This window comes from Takifugu rubripes, chromosome 21, assembly GCF_901000725.2.
Source record: "Takifugu rubripes chromosome 21, fTakRub1.2, whole genome shotgun sequence".
Taxonomy (NCBI): domain Eukaryota; kingdom Metazoa; phylum Chordata; class Actinopteri; order Tetraodontiformes; family Tetraodontidae; genus Takifugu; species Takifugu rubripes.
In genome coordinates, this window is record NC_042305.1 from 19247536 (window position 1) to 19258112 (window position 10577).

Consider the following 10577-nt stretch of genomic DNA (forward strand, 5'->3'; position numbering starts at 1 on the left):
AGGTTACCCAAATTAAAGTAAAGAACAAAGAGTAACAATAAGCTTGAATTAGAAGAATAATTTATTTTAAGAGCAGAATTTAGATAAAAAAAGGTCAAGAGTGGCTTAAAGTAAATCTGTTGACCTCACAGAGCGTTGGAGCTTCCATCAGTCAGGAAGTGGCGTTAATGATCGCAGCCTGCTGCTGGGAGACTTCTGAGGGATTCGCCCATCACCTGTGTGAAGTGTGTGTGTGTGTGTGTGTGTTAGTGTGTACTTGGGTCATTGTGTGTCACTCATAAAAGCAGAGATAAAGTGCAGCAAGAGTGCACTTTTCTCCTGGTTCCACACTTCTCATTCATGGCAGTAACACAGGCTACATGGCAGCCCCCCCCCCCCCCCAATACAAAACCAGAATTTTACTTATTGCTTCAGCTTAAACACACCAACCCCTAAAACACACAAAGGTAATTCTTACCTTGCACCACCAGGGGGAAGTAAATAGACACGTAACGGTTGGGAGAAGGTTCACGTCCATTTTCACAATATTTGGAGCAACACGGAATTCAAACCCTCTGAATGGATGTTTAAAAGAATAATAGTTGATATTAAACTATTGTGTTTTTACAAAAATATGCAGTCGGTTCTGGAAAGCCAAATGAGCAAACAAATGCCATTTTATGGGTATTTTAGAAGGAATGAGGTTCAAGCAAATAATAAAAAACAAGCAAATTACTAATCTATTTAAACTACAAACTAAATTACTAATCTATTTAAACTACAAAACTTATGGCGACATGGTGAACCCGCAGAACAGGAACATTTTCCATGTTGTCTTTTTCATAAATCAATAAATAATTATGCAACGGGAATGTTGTCCAACCCCTTCCTGCATGATGCACACAGCCAGACGTTTATATGTTTATATGGTTTGCACGTTACTCTCTTGTTGGGTCGTGGTTGAGACCCGATTGTTGCTCTGATCAGTGTCCACATAATAATAAAAATGTTCTCTGTGTTATAAGTGTGAAAAACCCAAGTGTTGAGTGTGCAGTTACTTCAGTATCAATGCAACAGTGTTTAACAGCCTGTGGTAGAATTCTCTGTGGAAGGAAGCCCAGCTTCCACAGAACGCTGAGGGATACCAACACGATAAGGCTGGGTTCTCCTCAGCACATTCCTGAGAGCTGGAGGAGTCTTTCTTTGCTGTAATTTCTGTGGTGAGCGCTAGAGGGCAGGTGTGTGGTAACTAAAGGACGCTTCCCTGCAATACCGGGTCAGAACAGGAACCTTTTGTTGCTTCTCCCAATTCACAATGGCCCTTCTGACTGTTGTCTGATGGGGGATGAAAGCGTCCATACGCATGACTCTCCTGGACATTCCTGGGGATTGAGAGGAAGATCTTGCCTGGACCCTGCTAAGCCTGGAAAAAGGCTTGTGATAAAAGGCTCACTCACACTGTGATGCTGCAGTCTGAAGCAGCCCAAGAGCAACACCGAGCACGGTTAGCTTGAATGGCACGGTTAGGGAGAACTCTACTGTGTACTGGAGCCGACTTCATTACAATTGTGCAATTGATGTCTGAAGCCAACTTGTCCGTGTATTAGTTGGACACGTTAACGTGACATTTACGACAAATATTTGTCGTAGTTTGAGAAACAACAGCCAAGATTTACTCTTTAAAAGAAAAATGCAGTGATTTCTCTGTTCTGCTCTCATTGACAAATTAGTTGATCAAGTCCATCAAGTTGTAAAGAGAGATGAGATGAATGTGCAACACTGTGGTCACACGTTTGTTGTTATTTTTGTTTGCTTTCTTTGTTTCTGAGACAGGAGGACAGTGTATTTCCATCTGATAACACCCACACACACACACACACACACACACACACACACACACACACACACACACACACACACAGAAATCTATAAGTGAGAGATTCAGTATCAGGTTTGTGGATCCAATCCTCTGAGTCAGTAGAGCCGTGCGGACGGCGCTCCCTATCAGAAGCCATCATAACAAGCAGTCATTTCATCTCATCCACCAGCTTCAATATTGTATGAATCAAAGTGACGAGATGTAAAACAGGCCGAAGGGGATTTATGACAGAGGAAACAACGGTAAGAGGCGTTAATGTGGCACACAAAGGCAAAGCAACAGGAGGCCAAACCTCTGAATAGTCAAAATGTGATACTGTCTCCAACAGATTGACCAGAGTTCGGGAGGACGTTGAGGCTACACTGGGAAACACCTCAGAGGATGTGTTCAGCCTCAAAGACCAGAGCTTAGGTCTTCAGACAGAAGGGCTTCAAAGCTTCTGTTCAAAGAGAAAGTATAATACAGGTTGTAGATCAACACATCTCTTTACAAAGATGTCGGCTTTAAATGAATAGGACATTTACATTAAAAAAAACACCTGCATGTGGACACGGGTCTGAGGACCAGAAATGAGTACAGACCAGACAGAATCTTGGGGAAGTATTGAGCCATATACTGCTATTAAATGTTCCATGGTGGAACATGTGCAGTACCTAAAGAAAGACTCAAAGGTCACGTCAAAACACACCAAGACTACAGTCTGCAAATCATGCAAATCAAGCCACAGTTCAGATCTCCACCTTCTTCTGTGATAGAGCATTACTTGTTAGAAGTTCAGCACTATTTGACCTCCCTGCGGAAGCATTCATAACCTGGTTTATCATATTTCCCATGTAAATGTTGTCTTGAAGCAAAAAAAAAAACAAAATGCAAGCACGATGAAGTATCGCCTACAAGGATGGTAGAAAAAAGGAAGATTAGTGATTGACTTCTCATAAACGAAGGTGCTCCAGTTAAACTGATATCAAATAATTTAAATATTCGACAATAGAAATATGACGGTTTGAGAAAAGTGATTTAACAATGTTTTAAAAGCATTACACAGTTTGTGCATTAAAGTCTGAGGGTTAGGGATAAGTTTTGGTAAGGGTTAGGGGTAGGGTTAGGTTTGGTAAGGGTTAGGGGTAGGGTTAGGTTTTGGTAAGGGTTAGGGGTAGGGTTAGGTTTTGGTAAGGGTTAGGGGTAGGGTTAGGGTTAGGTTTGGTAAGGGTTGGGGTTAGGGGTAGGGTTAGATTTTGGTAAGGGTTAGGGGTAGGTTTGGTAAGGGTTAGGGGTAGGGTTAGGTTTGGTAAGGGTTAGGGGTAGGGTTAGGTTTTGGTAAGGGTTAGGGTTAGGGTTAGGGGTAGGGTTAGGTTTTGGTAAGGGTTAGGGTTGGGGTTAGGGGTAAGTTTTGGTAAGGGTTAGGATGGGGTTTCAGGGTTGGGTCCGAAACTTTTTGCACTGGGCCTACTAATCAGAAGAATGGAAGAGTGTGGGGGCGATGATCCGTCAGCTGGGGACTCGGGCTCCCGACCAGGCCCAGACAAGGAGAGGGACGAGAGCGGGATCCCCCAGTCGGACATCAACAAAGCCAACAAATAAAAAGAGGAAATATACTTCCATATATATTAAAATACCATTTTAGTTTTAAAATAAGATTAATTATTCAGAAAATATAAATAAAAAACAAACAAATAAATATATAAAAAGGGCTAGTTAAGGTTTATCAAAAATAGTAATTAAATTATCAGAAATTGCTGACTGGGGGTGGGTGGTTGTAAGAATGGTCGTTGAGGCCATTGGTATGATTGTTCCTAGCTTGGGAATCCATATCCGTTCCGCTCTCGTCCTTTGTCTTCCTGTCCAGCAGTTGTTACTTTCAAGTCCTGAAATGATGAGGTGGCTTACCAGGTGTTCCTGGAGTTTTGGGTCTTGCCTACGTAATGTTTGTGACAGAGGGTGCATGTGATGATGTAGACAGCATTGGTGGAGTGGATGGAAGTAGGGCCTAGTGTAGGAAAAGCTAACAGTGTATGGGTTTTGGATGAATTTTCTATCTTTGTCATGTTGGCTGTGTTTGAGTCGGGGTGCAGTGATCTGGTCGGGGAATTTAGATTTAGTAAGTGTAGAACGAAGACTTGTTATTCCTGTGTGCTGAGATTATATTATGGTTGTGGAAGGCCGGGTGTTGGTGCAGTATGGTGAAGAAGTTTTGTTTGATAATGCGCTGTAAGGCTGTAGTTCTGTGTGAAAAGGTGGAGATGGATGGTATGATCTGTGGTTGTGGGGGAAAGGCTGAGGTATGTGGGTCTGGGACTCCCCCTGGATTACCCTCTATGTTGGTAGATGCATAGAGGCTATGGGTGCTAGGGGGTAGGGTTGGGGTTAGGAAAAGGGTTGGAGTTAGGAGAAGGGTTAGGAGGATTAGGGTTAAAAGAAGAGTTATTGTTAGGAGAAAGGTTAGGGTTAGGTTTGGGGTTAGGGATAGTTATTATTTTCAAGCCTTTTTCTATAGTTTGCCCTTTAAATGTCAGGCATTTGTTATTTTTTTCTTAAATTTTAAATTATTACTACAATCAAAGAGCTCAGGATTTTCAACATCTGGTGACAACGCAGACTTGTGCAGTCTGGCTTCGACCCTTAAAATACAATCCTGCCCAACGGGAGCAAGCTTGATGATGGGACTGCCGTTTCTAAGCTTATGACCTCTCCGTAGCAACTTCAGGTGAAGCTAGCTTTAGCAGTGAACTGTGATCCACTGATACACGTTTAAATGTTTTGAGCTCCTGCAGTTGGTCGACAAACTCTCAGCTTTTCTTTCATGACTCTGTGGCTAATCTGTTTGCAATGTGAGCCACCAGCGATATGTGCTCAGTTTATACAGCAACATAATTATCCAGAAAACCGCCCTTGTTAAGCTGTGCCCACAAACATGACAAATGAGCTTGTTAAGTGTATTCTCAGATGTGTTTGTACCATTTACACTCACAGCTCCTGTAACTTCAACAGTAGTTTTCTGTGTCTCATTCATACCAGTTTCTTCTCCCTTATTAAAATTTGCCCTGCCAATCCTGTGTAGACACAATGTGTCTACGTTCATCCCTCTAAAGGGATGGCTGGCAGAATTCAGGGTATTCTGTTCAAACATCCACCCACTTGCTTTGTGCTGGCTCTGATCACGATGACCTTTTAGCAACAAATGTTTCACAGGCTAAACACCTCACCACAGTTGTACACATCAACACATCAGCCCATAAGATGGATTCTTGGCATTTGCAGCTGTTTTTGTGTGAGTCTGACCAGTTTTTGTAGGAACCGTACCCTTTGGGCCAGTTCAGGAGGACTATCCTCATCCCAAGAGTCAGTCCTGTAGCTCTTAGGATCATATTGGCTTACTGTTCATTTTAGTCCTAAACTTAAATACAGCTGAGTCTTTCACTCTCTAATAGTACATCATTACTGAGGTCTTCAACCTTCCTTTGCTCTTTACTCAGAAATGGAGACAAGAACCATCATCCACTTCCTTAGATGGAGTCCTCCACTCTAACACAATGTTGTTTTAGTCCTGACTGCATCATCTGCAGCAGGTGCCATTTTGTCTTTAGCATCCAAAGCTATCTTTCTTAATGCAACGCTGACACAACTGGGGGAGGATATTAGCCACAAACATTTTTCATTCTTTTAAGGGTTCATTCAAGTTTCCATCTTGCTACCAGTGGAATCTCGGAAGGTCTCGATCCTCTGGTGGCACTCTTAATTGATGATAAATTGCCTCTATGCGTGACATTAAAGCGATGCGGTCATATCGGTAAGTTGTTCATACTCCTGTTAGCATAATATGTTAACAAACACTTTTGTCAAGTGTGGTCCCTGTAAAAGTTCTCAGGTCAGTGACTTGCTGTGAAATGATGTTATGCACTCAAAAACTATGCAGTGTTTTCCCTTTGGGACTGATATAGGTGGCCAAAGCATCAGGGTTTCACCTTCTGACCGTGTTTCTTTCTTCTTTTTCCCAGTTTATTTCATGAGCTGAGTCCATTTTGCCCTTTCTATTCACCTGTCCAAAAGGTTTACCATTCGCATCACCTGCCTCAATGGTATCAAGTGAGGAGATCTCTTTAGTTAGCTCCAGCTCCAACAAAAGACTGCTCGAAAGATTGAGAGGAAGAGAGAGAAAGAGAGATAATGTACCACTTTGACTTGTAACACCTAAAGCCCTTTGATATCAGAAAATTGCCATCACCACTAAACCCTAAAAGCCCACATACACATTTAAACACAGTCACATACAAATAAGTAACTTTCATCCTCCTAAAAATGCTTTGTCTTCTCAGCATGTTCTCTCACTAGCCCACACCTCCCACCATGTTTGCTGCTTAAGCAAATTCTACATGTTACTTTGAGCTGTTTCCAGGCTACTGTTGCTAGAGACGTCAGTCAACATGCTAAACACACTCCACCAATTCCATCAAATCACCAGCTTATTTGTATTTTAGGCCGGGTGCTTAACAGTGTTAAGCAGATTAAAAGGTTGAGGAAATTATTGAGTTGACATGCCAACCCCAACCGAGTAAAAAGGGAAAGTGAAATAGTGGCATGGTGAAGATTTTCACAATATATTACAGGAGATCTTCAAACCAATAAATTATGCATGCATTTGCATCATTTCCTGTTTATACAGTATTGCAGCACTGAATTTATAACTGAATTTACATTCAGTTACAAAAGGAGCTGTACTGTTGCTAGGAATTATAGCGAAGGCTTCATACATGCCTTCAAAGTAGTTATGCAAGTAAAGGACACGCAAGCTATTGATTTTTCTCTTTTCCCAGGCCTGCAGTTCTGATCCTTCATTATAAAAAGATTAAAATATTTCCCATTCATCACTGTAGTCCTAAAATTTTACAAATTTTAAACAATGAAAAAATGTTGAGTCCAAAACACAAGAAAAAAAAACCCTAACCCTGAAAAATGGCGCTAAAGAACAAATGAAAAATAATTTTGGTTGTAGGTTAAATGGTTAAATATGTCACAAAGATGTAAATAGTAACTACCGTATTTGCCTTTTTCTGTTATCTTCCTTTTCATTGAGCCCCAGTCAGGCCTCCTCCCCAGCATAGTTACACAAGGACCACTTTAATTTAGTCATATTCCTGTTCCAACAGTTTATCTCACTGCTGCCGTGTCAAAATGGAAAAATATACTTCTTCTGGTTCAGGGATGGTTTTCATGAAGAAAACACACATTAGCAATCAGATTTTAAAGCTCTCTCTGCTGACTTCAAGCAGAAGTGAGATGAGTGTAGTTAACAACCCCATCATCTCTCACAACTCTGCTGAAAGTTCTGGCCCCAAGTGAAAGTTCAGGCTCCTGTTGGCAGGAAGCATCCTAGTACCATCATAGTACCGTCATAGTAACATCCTAGTACCATCATAGTACCATCATAGTAACATCATAGTAACGTCATAGTAACATCAAAGTACCATCCTAGTACCATCATAGTACCGTCATAGTAACATCATAGTAATGTCATAGTAATGTCATAGTAACATCAAAGTACCATCATAGTAATGTCATAGTAACATCATAGTAACGTCATAGTAACATCATAGTAATGTCATAGTACCATCATAGTAATGTCATAGTAACGTCAAAGTACCATCATAGTAATGTCATAGTAACTCATTGTAACAATCATAGTAATGTCATTTTACCATCATAGTACCGTCAAAAGTACCATCATAGTAACATCAAAGTACCATCATAGTAACATCAAAGTACCATCATAGTAATGTCATAGTAACATCAAAGTACCATCATAGTAATGTCATAGTAACATCAAAGTACCAATCATAGTAATGTCATAGTAACATCAAAGTACCATCATAGTAATGTCATAGTAACATCATAGTAACGTCATAGTAAACATCATAGTAATGTCATAGTACCATCATAGTAATGTCATAGTAACATCAAAGTACCCATCATAGTAACATCAAATACCATCATAGTAATGTCATAGTAACGTCATAGTAACATCAAGTACCATCATAGTAATGTCATAGTAACGTCATAGTAAACATCAAGTACCATCATAGTAACATCAAAGTACCATCATAGTAATGTCATAGTAACGTCATAGTAACATCAAAGTACCGATCATAGTAACATCAAAGTACCATCATAGTAACATCAAAGTACCATCATAGTAACACATCAAAGTACCATCATAGTAATGTCATAGTAACGTCATAGTACATCAAAGTAACCATCATAGTAATGTCATAGTAATGTCATAGTAACATCAAAGTACCATCATAGTAACATCAAAGTACCATCATAGTAATGTCATAGTAACGTCATAGTAACATCAAAGTACCATCATAGTAATGTCATAGTAACGTCAAAGTAACATCATAGTAGCGTCATAGTAACATCAAAGTACCATCATAGTAATGTCATAGTAAAACACCATAGTAACGTCATGGTAACGTCATGGTAACGTCATGGTAACGTCGTAGTTTTGAGACAGCAGTGTGATATGAAGGGATCGTGGCTAAACAACAGGTCACTTGTTCACAAGAAATTATGAAGCGCTTCATTAAGCATTAATTATTCATTAATGGTGCACACTGTCAAATGTGTTTTCCACCTTGGCAGCAATATTTATTTACATCCTTGCCAGTTAAAATCCCAACTTGTCACTTCCAGGAAAAGAAAATGATAACATCCATTTGGAAGGGAAGAGATTCAAATTCAAACTACAACTATCAGTCGCCGTCGCTCCCTAGCAGCTCGCAGCCTGTTTTAGCTACGCTTGCTATGCTAGCTAAGCTACACTAGCTAAGCTAAGTGTGTGTGTGTGTGTGTGTGTGTGAGTGTGAAGAGAAGAAGGGTCTAAACGAGGGACAGGTGACAGAACGGCGGTGTGGCGGTGGAAAGCGAGGCCCAGTGACCATGCGTCCACCCCAAGGATGCTGTTGCTGCAGGCAACCGGTCGGCAGAGAGGCACAATGGCGCCGAGGCACAAGCTCCTCAGAGGATCCCACATATGAGGGAGCGTTTGTGTGTGTGTGTGTGTGTGTGTGTGTGTGTGTGCATGCGCGCGTGTGTGTGTGTGCGTGCGTGTGTGTGCGTGTTTTAAATCTTCCAATGGGTTTGACTTCCTGATACCACTGGAAGTATCTCCTGATGGACCATGAGCAGGTTTCTAGTCCTGCTTGCTCCTCTGACCATCGTCGCCTCCAGCTGGTACTCGTTTATTTATCGTTTCTTTTTAAAGATTCACAATGTTGTGTCAATTTTAAGGAATATTCTGGCTTTGAATTGGGGTTCTTAATAAACGCCAATTCACTGAGATAATAAAGGGCAAATTCCATAAATGAAGCCACACACACACAGACACTCACACAACACATTCACACACTCTCTCTCTCTCTCACACACACACACACACACACCACTCACACACAACACTCACACACACAGACACTCACACAACACATTCACACACTCTCTCTCTCTCACACACACACACACACACACCACTCACACACAACACTCACACACACAGACACTCACACAACACATTCACACACTCTCTCTCTCACACACACACAGACACTCACACAACACATTCACACACTCTCTCACACACACACAACACTCACACACAGACACACACACAACACATTCAAACACTCTCTCTCTCTCACACACACAGACACTCACACAACACATTCACACACTCTGTCTCTCTCACACACACACACACACAGACACACACACAACACATTCAAACACTCTCTCTCTCTCACACACACACACACACACACAGACACTCACACAACACATTCACACACTCTCTCTCTCACACACACACACACACACACCACTCACACAACACATTCAAACACTCTCTCTCACACACACACACACACCACTCACACACAACACACACAACACTCACACACACCACTCACACACACAGACACACACACGCTCTCACACACACACACACACACACACAAAATCTGAATGTAATTCCAAAACATGAAAGTGTAAAACAACAACTAAAGAAGTAAAACCCTGAAGTTTGTGATCATATTTAGTGGCTAGACAGTAAAAGTCGCACTTCATGAATCGGATCGTGCTGTTGCGACATCAGGAATGTTGTGAGGATGGACAGCGGGATCAGTGAGATCCTACCAGTCTGAACGGAACGTTCCCTTCCGTTACTGAGCTCATCGATTAATCCGGCAGCATCTTACCGGTGGCTGCTGGGAGGCGAGAACCCCCCGCTTGGTGGACCCCCCCTCTGGAGCTGAGCCTCTTCCAGGACTCTGAGAAGCGCCCCCTGGTGGTGGAGCGCCCAGGACCAGATGTCCCGGACGCCACCGATGAATCGTCGCGGGCGGAGAGCGCCCGGTCCCTCCGCTGGTCCCTCCGCTCGGCCCACTTCTTCTTGGAAGACATTGGAGGTGGAAATGGAGTCAAAGGAGCTGAGGCGGTTCTGAGGTTAAGCTTCAACAACAGGTGGCATCTTCACTGCTCAACCCCAACGAGTTCAGGCTCGAGGTCTCCTTCCTTCCTTCCTTCCTTCCTTCCTTCCTTCCTTCCTTCCTTCCTTCCTTCCTTCCTTCTCAATCCAAATGATTGTGCAAGACTAACCTATTGTCATTTCTTCTTGCTTCTTTCACCTCTTCCGTCTTAAGAGCTCTTGATCAGACAAAACGGGACA